The 14,820-nt window shown below is 47.2% G+C and overlaps 1 pseudogene; it reads right to left on the bottom strand.

Annotated features, from left to right (window-relative positions):
- Positions 1-344: 344 nt before the first annotated feature.
- On the bottom strand, positions 345-12,346 carry LOC147736434 (uncharacterized; annotated as a pseudogene).
- Between the last annotated feature and the right edge of the window lie 2,474 nt (positions 12,347-14,820).

Here is a 14,820-nt window from a genome sequence, read left to right as displayed (position 1 = left end):
TGGGAATGTGCATTGCCAATGAACCCAGAAGCGGTCATTAGTGTATTTATTTTTACTGTGGAATGTATTGTTTTTTTACCAAGTGTGCCTGGAACTACAACGTGCCTATATATTGCGCAGTGGGTGAAAGGAGGCCTAGGCCCAGCTGCCATGCTAATGATGACCAAAGGCCGCCTGGTAGCTGCAGGGAGGGGGCATGAGGGGTGCAAAGCTTTGCTATGCGAGCAGATTGTAAATCATTTCCAGGTCAGTCAGCATCACGAGTGAGAGGAGCAGCTCTACTATAGCTACAGGTCACTGCTTCACGGCCCCCCCACGCCCCTCATACCATCACACCTGATTCCCTAGGAGCGGGGCACAGTCATGGGCAGAGCTGGAGACAGTGTAGCTGCAGGGGCTCTAAGAAGGGCCTAAAGAACAACAAAGACTTTTGTTAAAGACCTGTGAAGTACGTGGGTGCGGCCGCAGTAAGACTGTCCGCAGACCACAATAGAGCCTCTCTCCCCCACTTGAGCCAGGCAGGGTGCCTGGTGTTGATCTGGCCCTTGGGCCATTCACTGGGGACTCACCTTCCGAGCTGCTTGTTTCTCGGGACAAAATTGCTGTTTGCTTGTAACGCTTTGGCTCCATCAAGTGACCAAGTGATGCAATAATTTTGAAAATCAGTGACATTCGGTTTAAACTGAGTCAGCTGATTTCCAATCGGTAGGGTATTATCGAGCACAGTCGGTTTTAACCGAATTCCGGACAGCCTAAATATACTCTTTCTGGTGATTGTTTCAATGTCCAGGGAAGAACAGAAACAAATCCAATATCAGCTTTTTATCCTTATTTTCCTCTTCAACCTAAGTTCTGTTTAGGAAATTGTTTAAAAGAGTATATTCTAAAAGCAAATGATTGAAAATGTCCTCCTCAATCCAATTCATCATCTAATTGAGAACTCCTTACAAATCAGTTTTTCTCCAAGTATGGCATGCTTGGTGAAAATAATCATGAATTTAGCGGTCATTGACTCATCTGCCCTTTGGACTGGAGCAGTATTGATGGACATTCTCAGACCTGCTGATTGGTCTGTTTTCACTTTTAGGACCTTTTATAACAAATCCATTCCTCATGTTGCTAATTTTATTGTATCTGTGCTTTAAACAAGCATTATGTGAGCCTATGGCTTTGTAATGAAACTGAGATTTTCTTAACTTTAGTGGAAGAAAGCCTTGATTTGATTAAAGACACTTAGGCTAAGTTTCCCCTCATTTCTCTTTTCTAGCACATATCAGAGCCACAAATCAATCAACTTAGGGGTATATTTACAAGAATTGCCGCTAACTAACGCTAGCGTTGGAAAAGTGCTGCTAACTGCAGTTAGCAGCAACTTGTAAATACGGTGATAAAAAAAGGTGCCCTAACGTCAAAATATTGGCGCTATGGCGGCGTTAAGTTCTTGTAAATATACTCCTTTGTATGGATTATCCGAGGAAACATGTCCCTGGTGCCAACTATCATTCAATATTAGATCAATTTTGATCAACCAGGATATTCCTTGCACTGTTTTCTTTATCTCATTTCACATGTAACACAAAGTATTTATTATGGACGTATAACTTTCATGGGGCATTCACAACCCTTAGTATCCCCAATATGTGGGTGAAAAGCACTCACGTTTGTCCTGTATACCTTTTGTAAAAAAAATAAAACAGTAATGAAGGCAGAATCGCAAAGTGCTCCAAATATCAAAAAAGGCCTCCACATAGAGGGTGGAAATGGCTCAACAGCTAAGGGGTTAAGTTGTCAGAATACTAAGGGGCACATTTACAAGCCCCTCTCACAAGGGGAGCGTAACTTTTTCCAACGTTCCTGTGACAATGGGGGCTTGGTATTATTTACAAGGCAGCGTTAAGCCACTTAACGTAGCCTAACGCTGCTTCGTAAATAAGGCCCCCCTTTCATGCTATGCTTAGCGTGAAAAGGGTGGGCAGTGGGTGTTGCGGTTGGCGTTCCACCGAACACCCATTGGTTTTGACACTGTCCCCTATTTACAAGGGTGGCGTAAATAGGAGTCAGTGCCAAAATTAAGAACAGGGACAACCTGGTCTTAAGATGGCGAAACAAGGAGAAAAGCTTTATTTCTCCTCGTTTTTGCTGAAGGCAGCACACATGGAAAAAGCAAAATGACCTGGATTGTTTATGTGTAGGAAAGTGTGCCTTCCTGCACATAAACAATCTTTAAAAAACAAAAATGACGTTTTGTAACTTCCATGTGTGCTGCATTAAGCAACACACATTGAAGTGACAAAACACCATTTAAAGATTGTTTACATGTCGGAAGGGACACCTTCCTACACATAAACAATCTTCCAATGCACGCAGACACCTTTGCACTATGGTGTAAGGGTGCCTGGGTTGTCACTAAGCTGCTAAACTTAGCACCAGCGCTGGGGAAAATGCAAGGATGCACCATATTCTTGTAAATATGGTGCAGCCTTGCATTTCTGAAGTGGCGGAGTGAGGCGGTAAGCCATGAGGGCTAACGCCTCACTCCACCACTTCTTTTTACATATGACCAAAAATGTGATCCATTTACATTATTTAGAGCCACTGTACTAGCCACACATTTATTACACATTTATTCACAACAACTTGTCTGTGACCTAAATTGATACCTTCAACTATAACTCCTTTGAATGCCTAACCACCAATATTAACTCCAGCAACAACAAACTACTACACTGCCATCTCCTATACCATCCCACAGGCAACACCACCACGTTCACAAAACTCCTGTCAGACCTGGTTGCTCACTGCTCTCTCCGAGACAGCAACAACCTCATTCTGGGTGACCTCAACCTGCACTGGAATGTTGAAAACAGCTCACCAATACAAAGCTTGAACAAGCTATTACATTCCAACAACCTTACCCAGCACTGCTTAGAAGAAACTCATAACAAAGGGGCAACCAAGGATGCCATCATCGCCCAACATGACGCAATCACAATAGACCACATTCTACCGGTCGACTAGTCGACCACCACTTAATCCTATTCCACATCACGCAACCGATCATGTGCCAATCGCCCATCCAAGAACCCCCTACATGGAGAAGAAATCTAACACAGATCAACATAGTTGACTTAGAATAAAAAATAAGCACCATCCTGCCCATCTCCCCAGACAGTCTCTCCACAACAGAACTCACCTCCCACTATAACACAACTATGTCTTCCATCTTAGACCAACTAGCCCCCCTGAAACTGAAAAAATCCAGGAACATCCCCTCCAGATCCTGGTTCAACAAGGACGTTAACGACGAAAGGAGGCAACTTAGAGCTACAGAACGTCTATGGAGAAATAATCCCTCCTCTAGCCTCTGCAAGAAACACAAAAGAGCAAGAAGAAAGTACAAAAAACAATCAACCATGAAAAAAAAACAACTTTTTCTGCACCGCTCTTTCCAACCCGAAAAACAGTCCAAAAGAGCTCTTTAATATCATCAAGCAACAAACTTCCAAGACCTCTGCAACCCCAGTCCAGGCCTCCAAAGACCTGTGTGACAACTTTGCCAACTTCTTCAATGAGAAAATCATCCGACACCCTCGACACTGTACCTACCCAATTGACCAAAAAGTTGAAACTCTCCCTTGCACCACTATGGTGTGAAATCATAAACAGCTCCTTGAAAAGCGGCATCATACCAGACTGCTTCAAAGTCGGCCAAGTCACACCACTACTGAAAAAGCAAAGCCTAGACACCAACGACCTGAACAACTTCAGACCAGTTTCCAATCTCCCCTTCCTAGCCAAAATTCTCAGAAAATGCGTTCTCCTTCAACTGAATCAGCACATTGACAACATCAACCTGCTAGACCACCACCAATCGGACTTCAGAAAAGGCTGTAGCACTGAAACTGCGATCCTTAACATCATGAATGACATCCTCAAGTCCCTTGATACTGATCATTGCTGCCTACTCATCCTCCTAGACCTATCGGCATCCTTTGACAAAGTTGGTCACAATCTTCTCATCAAGGCTCTCAAAGATCCACTAGGTGCAGACGAGGTGATCCTTCAATGGTTCTCCTCCTTCTTTCACAACCGCTCCCAAAGGATAAAAATCAAATCACTTACCTCTGACCTACTCCCCGTCAACAGAGGTGTCCCCCAAGGCTCAGTACTCTCCCCTCAACTGTTCAACATATACATGGAACCCCTCACCATCATTTTGAAAAAAGCCAACATACCCTTACACATAGATGCAGACGACACCCAGATCTACTTGGAAACCTCCTCCATTGAAGACATTTTAAGACTCAACAACACTCTTGGAGAAGTTCAACAATGGATATCAACAAACCACCTTAAACTCAATCAAGACAAAACCGGAATCCTCCACATCTCCGACAAAGAAGAAAACCCTCGAATCGTAGAGTGGCTGAAAGCAATCGATGCTCTGAACAGTAATATTACCCTGGCTAACTCGATAAAATCACTAGGAATCACCCTCGACCAAAAACAAAGCAAGACTAAACACATTAAGATCCCCGCGAAGAGTGCCTTCCTCAATCAGAAGCTTCTCAACAAAATTAAACTCTTTATCCCACCTATGGACCTCAAACTAGCCACCCAATCACTGGTGTTATCTAGACTTGACTATGGGAAGGCAGTCCACTCCGGTACAGCTCTCTCCCACTGAGTGCCACTCAAATCAACTCTCAATGCTGCTGCCAGAATGGTCTCTGGAGTTAAAAAATATGACCACTTATCTCCCGCACTCAGAGAACTAAAATGGTTCCCAGTCGGAATGCGTGCCAGCTTTAGAACTACCTGCCTCATGAACAAAGCTATGCACACAGGGAAACCGGAATACCTGGCCACCAAACACAAGAAAGCCGGCCAGTCAAGAAACCGCAGGAGCTCCAACACCCTCTTACTCATCCCTTTGCAAACATGCAAGCAAAAAAACGCGCCACAATCCTTTGCAGGAAACGCATTCAAAATCTGGAACTCCATCCCCGCCGATATCAGGACTTTCCCTTCCTTTATAAAATTCAAAAGACTCCTAAAATACCTCTACCTCAACCGTGCCTTCCCGAACTGAGTACCGAAACACATAAGCCTGCACTCTGCATCCACCAGGCAATGTCCACCACTTTACCTCTTCCTGCGCTTTACAGACCCCAGGCAATGTTCCACCACTCCCTACCTCATTCCCGCTCCCTAACCCCCTCTTCGTTCACCTCCTCTCGGAGGAAGATTTAGCCCAAGACTCTGTGCATGCATCGAGACTACCTCTGGACCTCTCTACCTTAATGACGCACCTCGGACGCACAGCACACTGGGGCTTTTGAACACATGCTTCCCTTTGTCTCTTTTATCGGATTTCTCCCCTTTTCTGCTGTAAAACGCTCCGATACCTTCGGGTCTGGCCAGCGCTATATAAAACCTCTTAAATAAATAAAATAAATGACTGCAATTTTTCTATGTGCTGCTGAAAAAACTGAAATGTTTGCCGCTTTCGGGTCGAAAGGTCAAAACCACTGTGGCAGGGCGATTGTCTCGAGAGTTTTGAATCCCAACATTAACAGACACTGGTTTCTGTGCTACATTAGGATTCTATTGACCCTCACTGTATTACCTGCACTGTACATATCTTTTGTCACTCAGTCTTTCATTGAGCACGCCCTCAAGCACTTGAATACATTTGTTTATGACTACATACTATTGAATATACATATTTGACCAGGGCCGGTCCTAGGCATGGGCGGTATGGGCAGCTGCCCAGGGCCTCGCGATCAGGGGGCCCCCTGCCGGCCCCCGTTGGTAGGGAAAAGCGCACTCGCACAGGCAGTAAGGTACTTAGAGGGGCCTCACATATTCCCTTTCGCCCGGGGCCTCAGAAGGCCTCAGAAGGCCTAGGACCGGCTCTGTATTTGACAAAGCGAGGCTTCTTGGCTTTGCCATTGCTTGTTCATATAATTCTGCACTAATAAATAAGCTGCGGAGGAGATAGAGGTTTTTTCAACTCAACATTTAAAGTAACATTTAACTGTGGAGTTGGCAGTAAAAGGGTGCAGTACCGCAGGTCGTTACTAGATGTCCCTGTAGAGTCAGCAGCACTCAGTATAAAGCCACAGAACACTGTTATCGACTTTATTGATATTAAACGCACAGAATTAATTACTTAATGAATGAAGAAATTATTTATCTAATAACCATTTACTATGATCAAAGCCTCCAAAAACATTTCTACATACTATGCCTCGAAGATCTCTATTAGTACGTAAAATAACAAGTGATATGAAGTCCATACTTTCTGTACAGGGGGGCTGGAAAGGGGTTTATTTAACTGTAAGAAACACAAATTCAACACATTCTCTAAGGCTTGACACTGAAAACGTGATACCCGATCGTGAATGACAACGATTTGCAGAAGGCATTGTGGGTATGCAGCTGTTGTTCCTAATGAGGGGTCAACTTGCTCTGCTGCCTTCCTCAAATGTGCATAATTATCGGTAAGGGAACCGGATTTATTCTAAGTTCCACATCGTGTGGGTTCAAGGTGGCTCCAGTAATCAGTGTTTGGTGCATCAAATGTACTTCACCCACCCGGGCTGTACCTTATCTTTCATACGTCACTGCTCCAATGTTACCAGGGAAGCCATGCCTACGCTTCAACTTCGCTCGCCTGGACTTTTGCAATGCTGTCGCCCGCGCATACCGGCAGCTGGGAAGCAGCTGATCGAGGACAACATTTTTAACCAAACCCTCTACTACCTGCCCCAGCTCTACAAACTCAACCGGGATGTACTTGGAGAACTTAAAGACAGGTTGGCCGATTGGTAAAAACACCTCTATGCTGATAAGTGGGCGTCTGCAAATTATGCTTAGTATTTCTCAAATTATAAGTGAAAACATCTCACCCCTCCTCCCAGTCGAGTGCTGCTTTTTGCATTTTAGTTAAAAATGTAAAACAAAAATCAAGAAAAGGTATGTCGCTTCTTTTCTCAGGAATGCTCTTGTTCTTTTCACCAGTATAAACATGTTCATGCTGAGTGCAACCAAATTAAATGCGCACGAATGTCATCTGAACTAATCCGTACAGTAGTAATTCTATCATGATCTTTCTTTAAACTCATTGTGGATCTTAGTAATAAAACTAAGATCTTCACTATTACTCCTGATGTCGTTATCATCACCACTCGAGGTGCGATGAATTCCGACATACGAGATTGTATTCGGTAGGTAATGAAGATACACCCTTTCATTATATTCTGAAGGACACTTACGAAAATCACGGTGACGGTGAATATAAATCACAACTAGTGGAAAAAAATGTACGTCTGTCTCACCAAAACACGTGCGTGAAATATTTCTCAGTCTTAAGTGACTCTTTCAAGACACAATGAAACAAAAGTGTTTGGTTTCTTTGCAGTGGCTTCTGGGTATGCAAAATTCACCAAAAGACAGCTGATTGTTGTCAGGCAGACTGCCCTCTGGTAACAGCTGATGGTACTGCACCTGCTGCTTGGTAGATAGTGAGAAATTTCCTAGTTACCACAAAGGAAAGTTTCAATTCTATTAAGGAGGCGGAGGCGAGGATTTTGCTAGTCCTTTCTCCATTTTATTGGACAGCAAGTTAGTAGTAAAGAAAAAACATCACATCCAGGACTACCCAAACCAACATGGCAGCGGTAGCCCTGGTAACGTAACAACCAATCAGAGTCCAACAGTTCGTATATATGGAGTCCCAGCTGTTAGTCCTTCCTCTTTCGTGGGAGCTGCCGCAGGGAAGAAGTCATCCAACCACTAGTCCGTCTTATGATCGGAGCCTAGGGAAGAGAACAAAATAATAATATCTCGTCCAGAACAATGTCGAAGAATTCAAGAACATTGCAATGGAGTAACATAACGAAATGCCGATAGAGCTTAATCAACATTGCACAGCTTATCAATGAAAACATTAAAAACTCAGAAAAAGGTATACTCCCTTAAACGAAGTAACACATCATAGTCCAGTTACGGGAGAGCAGGCTCGATAAAGCCTGGGTGGGAAAATCCTCGCCTCCGCCTCCTTAATAGAATTGAAACTTTCCTTTGTGGTAACTAGGAAATTTCTCATTCTATGTCAGGGAGCGGAGGCGAGGATTTTGCTTGTTCAAAGCCTACTCACCACCAACGACGCAGCCTCATGGATTGGCTTGAAGTAGAACTTTTTGAAAGTCGAATCTGAAGACCAATCCGCTGCATTCATGATATCCTCCAGGCGTCCACCTACCTGGATAGCCTTGGAAGCCATTGCACCTCTAGTGGAATGAGCCCCAAAGTCAGTGACGCTAATTCCAGCTTCAGACATTATCCACCTGACCCATCTGGCAATGGTGGGAGAGGAAACAGCCTTGAACGGCTTCTTGACCGCTATAAGTAATTGTCTTTCGCCCAGAGGGCGGAGCTCAAGAGTAACATCCTCATATGTCTTAAGGCAACGAACAACACAGAGCTTTGGCGAATCTGGGAAAGCCGGGTAAGTTACTGACCTGGTATTACATTTAGTTCTTCTTGAAACAGTAAATGTAACCCCTTCTGGGGTAAAAACCCTGGCTGACACGTCCAGTGCACGAACATCTGAAGCACGTTTACATGAGATCAAGCAGAGGAGAATCGCTAATTTGGCCGAAAGCTCCTTGCGGGAAAGGTATTGATTATCCTGCCAGGACTTTAGAAAATTCAAGACCACATTAACATCCCACAAACCTGAATAACGAGGTTCTGGGGGGCGCAAAAGGCGAATACCTTTAAGGAGTTTACAAACCCAAGGGTGCTCCCCAACCGGAGAGCCATCAACGAGGGCATGCCCAGCAGAAATTGCCGACCTGAAAGAATTAATGGTGCTATACGCCAATTTCTTTTTGAAAAGATCAGCGAGGAAGTTAATCACGTCAGTGACAGAGGAGCCCATGGGATCCAGGTGTTTTCCCACACACCAACGAACCCATCTGTTCCATGCTGATCTATACCGCTTAGTGGTGTTAGGAGCCCAGGCTCCTCGAATGAGGAGCTCAGCGTCTCTCGAAAGCGAGTCACAAGACCAACGTCCCCTGAAATCCTCCATGCCATGAGATGTAGATGGCCCTGGAGAACCAGCGGATGTGGGTGACCCAATGGATCCGTCAGAATGAGGTCGAACGACGGAAGTCGAAGAGGTTTGTCCCAGGATAGTTCCAAAAGAGAAGGGAACCAGCATTGAGCTCTCCAGATTGGCGTGATCAGAATCAGAGAAGCTCTCTGCCTGCGGACTTGAGCCGCCACCCTTTGAATGAAAAGGAAAGGGGGAAACGCATAAGCTGGAAACATGGACCAGTCCTGTAGGAAGGCATCCACTGCTTCCGCCCCCGGATCCGGTTTCCAGCTGTAGAAACGGGGAAGCTGGGCGTTCCACCTGGACGCAAATAAGTCCATTACTGGAAGACCCCAAAGGTCCGAAATCCTCTGAAACACTGAAGGATCCAGTCTCCAGTCGCTGGCATCCCGGAAATTCCTGGATTGCCAATCCGCAACCGTGTTGAGATCGCCCGGGAGATACTCCGCCGTGACAGAGATCTGGCGAAGAAGGCAATAGTTCCAAAAGTCTTTCACAAGGTCCGCTAGGACCTTGGAGTGCGTGCCTCCCAACCGATTGATGTACCTGACCGCAGTCGTGTTGTCCATCCGAAGAAGCACACAACACGAAACCTTGGTCGAGGTGAAGGAGCGGATCGCGAACGAGCCCGCAAGAAGCTCCAGACAGTTGATATGGAGGTGAAGTTCCTCCTCCGTCCATCTGCCGCCCACCGAGAGGGAGCCGCAACGGGCGCCCCAACCCTGGCGACTGGCGTCTGACTCGATCACCAGGTCCGGACGGGAACCGAAAATCGCCTTCCCGTTCCAGGCATCCATGTGATCTAACCACCAGAGAAGTTCCGATCGGGCTTCCAGATTCAAGGAAATCAGTTCCGAGTAAGTAAGACCCTTGCGGAGGTGAAAAGCCTTCAGTCTCTGAAGAGCCCTGTAATGAAGAGGGCCTGGAAAAATGGCCTGGATCGATGACGAGAGTAAGCCCACAATCCTGGCCAGTTGGCGGAGGGATACTCGATCCCGCCGAAGAACCTTGCGAATCTCCTTCTTGATCTTGGAGATCTTTTCGGAAGGAAGGTGAAGAGTCGCATCCGTAGTTATGATCAGAAAGCCATGGAAAGTCATTTCCTGTCGGGGAAAGAGGTCCGACTTCTGGGCATTGATGATGAATCCCAGAGACTGAAGGAGGGTTATAGTAACCTGAAGGTGATGAAGAAGGAGGTCCTTGGACTGACACATCAAAAGAATGTCGTCCAGATAGACAATCAGACGAATCCCTAGGGTCCGGAGATGTTCTACCACCGGGCGCAGGAGTTTGGTAAAGCACCAAGGTGCTGAGGAGAGACCAAAGGGAAGTGTAAGAAACTCGTAAACCTGATTCCTCCACAGAAACTGGAGGAATCGACGATGAGGAGGAAAGATTGGAACCGAAAGATAAGCATCTTTCAGGTCCAAGCGAACCAACCAATCGTTCTGTAACAAAAGGTCCCTCAGAAGATGGATGCCCTCCATCTTGAAGTGTCTGTAAACCAACCACTCGTTGAAGGAGCGGAGGTTGATTACTGGTCTGAACCCTTTGCCTTTCTTTTCCACCAGGAAGATGTTGCTGAGGAAACCGTTTGGGTGAAGCGCCGAGGGGATAATGGCGCCTTTTTGTAACATCGCCTGAACCTCTAAATCGACAAGTTCTTGGTCTGAGACAGAAAACACTAGAGGACGAGGACGAGAAAGCTGAACGGGGGAACCATAGAATTCGATGTGAAACCCCTGAACCGTCTCCAGCACCCAAGGATCTGAAGTTAATGACGCCCAGGCCTGGGGAAACAACGCTAACCTTCCCCCCATTTGAACCAGAGAGATGATTCGAAATCTTACCATTAAATCCTCTGGAGTTGGACTGGAATCCACCACGTCCTTTGCCTTGGCCTCTGCCTCCTCTGGAGGGGTAAAAGGTACCCTGCCGTCCATCGTTCCAGCCATTATTTCGTTTGTACTGGCCTCTATTGGGGCCTTGCTGGACCTGACGGCCGGAAGAGCGACCCCTGCCTCTGCCGGCCCCGCCAAAAACCTTTCTGGGGAAGAATTTTTTCATCGAAGCCTGAGCCTTGTCCAGAGCCGAAAAGGTTGCCACAAACTTCCCCAACTCCTTAACAAAGGGGTCACCAAACAAAGCACCCTGTGCTATAGGGCCTGCCTCTGAAGACGACAACTCCCCCAATTTCGGGTCAATCTTAAGCAGTAAGGAACGTCGTCGTTCTGCAGAAAGCGCGCAATTTGCATTGCCAAGAAGGCACATTGCCCGTTGCGACCAACCAGCAACGTCATCAACAGACATCGGTAAGCCCGACTCCTTAGAACGTTGGGCCGTTTCAATAATTTTAGTGAGAGGGCCCACCACATCTAGAAGCTTGTCCTGACAGGCTTTCCATGACCTATCAATACCTTTTTTGGGGTCTTTAATATATTTGGCAAAGAAGGTACACAACTTGGGATCAATCTCAGGGGTGCAAGCTACTCTAAAGGGAAGGGAAGGGCGAGGGCACTCAGAGCGCAGACGGAGTCGGACATCCTGAGGTAAAGGCTGTCGAAGCTTAGCTGCGACATAATCAGCAGTAGACTGCTCAGGAAACCACTCCGATGACCTAGGTCTTACAATCGTGGATGGGTCAAACATATTAGGAGGTGCCAGATCACCCTCCGTAAGACTAGGAGCACTGGGCTTAGGGCGCCAAGATCTGCTCACATCAGAAAAATCCTCTGAGGAAGCATCCTCATCCTCATCCACGTATTCGTCCTCCTCATCATCTCCCTAAATGGGGAACCCTTCCTCCGGGTCAAGGTCCTGGGTGGCAAAACCACCAGTCTCTCCGGGTGAGTCATCCCCCCGGTAGGGTGCGCTTCTAAGCGTGCGCGCACTCTTACGGAACACTTCAGATAGTTTACTGAAGCCCTCCAGGTGCCCCGCGTCACGCTTCCTGGCCGTACGTGGTAGAGCACACGGAACACCACTGGGCCCTGCCCCACTTTCCCCAAAAACACCAGTGTCATTCTTAAAAACATGGGCTGACAGTCTGTTTACACTGTCCTGCAGAGGTGCCAGAGCTTGGGTTATCGCCGAAGATAGAAGCTTGTCAACCTCTGCAGGAGGGTGTAAAGGGGGCAGTTGTGGCTGAACAGTAGGAGCCACCATCTCAACAGTTGAAGGACCGGACTGCATATTAGCAGAAAAACTGGTACCCATACACAAACACCCCAACTAAATACAAGGGGAAATCCCTTCACACAGGTACCAAGCAGGCTAACACAAAAGAAAACCTGAAAAACCAAAATTCTGACAGAAATTATAATTAAACTCACAAAATTTCAGTCAGAAAATACTTCTTGCCGTCTTAAACGGCGTCAGTGTGAGGGAAGAGGCCGAAAAATGACAGAAGCGCAGTGCCTCAGCGCGTTTCTACTCAAGCGCGAAGAGCGCTGAGGAGAACAGCTGATCGGCGTCAGAAGCCGACACCAAGATCGCGCACGCGCGAAGAATGAACGCTCGGGCTTAAAGCCTACCGCGTAATAGAAACACAGCCTACAATAAGGCAAAGTCAAATCCAAACAATCGCTATTAAATAAAGCTGTCAACAATCACACAAATAACTGCCACGACAAAGATATGAAGAGTGTGACTTATCTTCCCGAGGCAGCAATGGAGAAAGAGGAAGGACTAACAGCTGGGACTCCATATATACGAACTGTTGGACTCTGATTGGTTGTTACGTTACCAGGGCTACCGCTGCCATGTTGGTTTGGGTAGTCCTGGATGTGATGTTTTTTCTTTACTACTAACTTGCTGTCCAATAAAATGGAGAAAGGACTAGCAAAATCCTCGCCTCCGCTCCCTGACATAGAATTCAATTTATCCCTCCACCGCCTCCTAACTCACTCTCGCAAGCACTCTCTCTCTCTCTTTCTCTCTCTCTCTCTCTCGCTCTCTCTTTTTCTCTCTCATTCTTTCTCTCACACCCACACTCTATCTCTCAAAAAGAAACAGCAGCAAAGACCAGTGGTTTGGAATTTGAAATGAAAATGATAGGTCTTATTTACAAGCCCCTTGCGCTGCCTGTACGCCTCTTTTTCACATATTAAAAGTGACGCACCGGTGACGGAAGGGATTTGTAAATAAGCCCGTATATGGAAAGGGGCGACCACTCGGTCCCCCCGAACGTATGGCGGAGTGCCTCGATCCCCCCGGGAAGCCATTTTTGGGCGGGAGACGCGTCTCGGCTGGTATGCCCGAAGCGGCGTAGCCGGGGCGCGCTTTTTCCCGCCCTAGAGTGGGCTGGCCTAGACACTGACGCAGCCAGCCACGCCCTCGGGGCAGGCAGGGGCGGGTTTTCGCCCGCCCTGAAGACGGATAAAAGGGACGCAAGACCAGAAGACGTCCTCTTGTTCTTGTGCTCTGAAGCTGCACCTCCTCGCTACACGTGAGCTCGGGACAGAACGAAGAGCCAATTTTGAGCGTTTTGATCTTTTTTCTTTGTCTTCTAGATACTTCGTCGGAGAGATGCCCAAGAAAGGCGCAAAGAGAATGACGACTGATCAGATGGTTCGGGTCCTCTTTAAGGAGATGTCCGACATAAAGAAGCGGCTGGCGGAGCGAGACGGGGAGGAGGGATCGAGGCATCCACCGGCTGGAGGGAGACCAAAGAGGCCAAAAAGGGTTCCAGCCGGGGGAGACGTCCCGGTTCCCTCTGCCCCGCTCGAGGCGCCGACCCCGGTACCGATGGAGGGGAATCCGATCCCCGTTGTCGTCACCCCGACATCCAAGGAGGATATGCCCCCCGAGCTGGCAGCACAGCTAGCAGCGTGGTTGGGCGATAGTAGTGAGGGCGCCACGGCTGCCGAGGCACAGGCGCTGATGAAACAGTTGCGGGAAAAAAGAGATGCAGCCAAGGTGCCCGCGCCGGCTGCGGTGATAGACAAGCCACAAGTGGCGGAAACAGCGTCCGGTTCAGGTAAGCGGCCATTGCCGATCGCAAGAGATGAGTCAGCACCCTCTCGTAGAGAGAAATTGGGACAACATGTTCCTTTGGCAGTAAAGGAAAAGATTTGGGCGGGGGAGTATGTGAATATTTTCTCCTTGCTTGTCGATCATTATGAAGTGGAGCATGTTAAGAGTCAGAAGGACCTAATGCATCCGAGTGTTTGGCGCGCAAAAATGGCCGCCTTTAAGGTAAATGAGAATATTGGCAACTGGGGCAATGCGTGGGGTATTTTTACATCTATTTTGGGGGAACGTAGGCCCGAGTTGCTTCCTGAGTTTCCAATTTACCAGTCTCGAATTATGGGTTACTCGACAGCGTATCAAGGTAACCATTGGTTCTGTTATGACAACCTTTTCAGGAAAGAAAAGGAGCATAACAAAAGTTTAACTTGGGACTGTTATGATTCTTTGACATGGGATAAAATGAAAGAGTCAGGAATGTTAAAAATGCCGTTGGTAGGTAGCAATGTTGTTGAATACTCCCGCCAAAATGCGGGGACGCCCTTTCGGTCAGGTACGAGCACCGACGATTACTCGAGACCTACCGGCAATACAGGGAAAAGGGGTTTCTGCTTCAATTTCAACAAGGGTAAATGTACCAGGCCTCCGGGATCATGTAAATTCAAACACGAATGTAGTACTTGCGGGTCGTCCCATCCTGAGTCCTCGTGCAGAGCCAGAAC

The sequence above is a fragment of the Lissotriton vulgaris genome, chromosome 1_2 (genome assembly GCF_964263255.1).
Source record: "Lissotriton vulgaris chromosome 1_2, aLisVul1.2, whole genome shotgun sequence".
In the NCBI taxonomy this organism is placed as follows: domain Eukaryota; kingdom Metazoa; phylum Chordata; class Amphibia; order Caudata; family Salamandridae; genus Lissotriton; species Lissotriton vulgaris.
The sequence above is the reverse complement of the archived record's forward strand: the minus strand, read 5'-3'. Positions and strand labels throughout refer to the sequence as shown.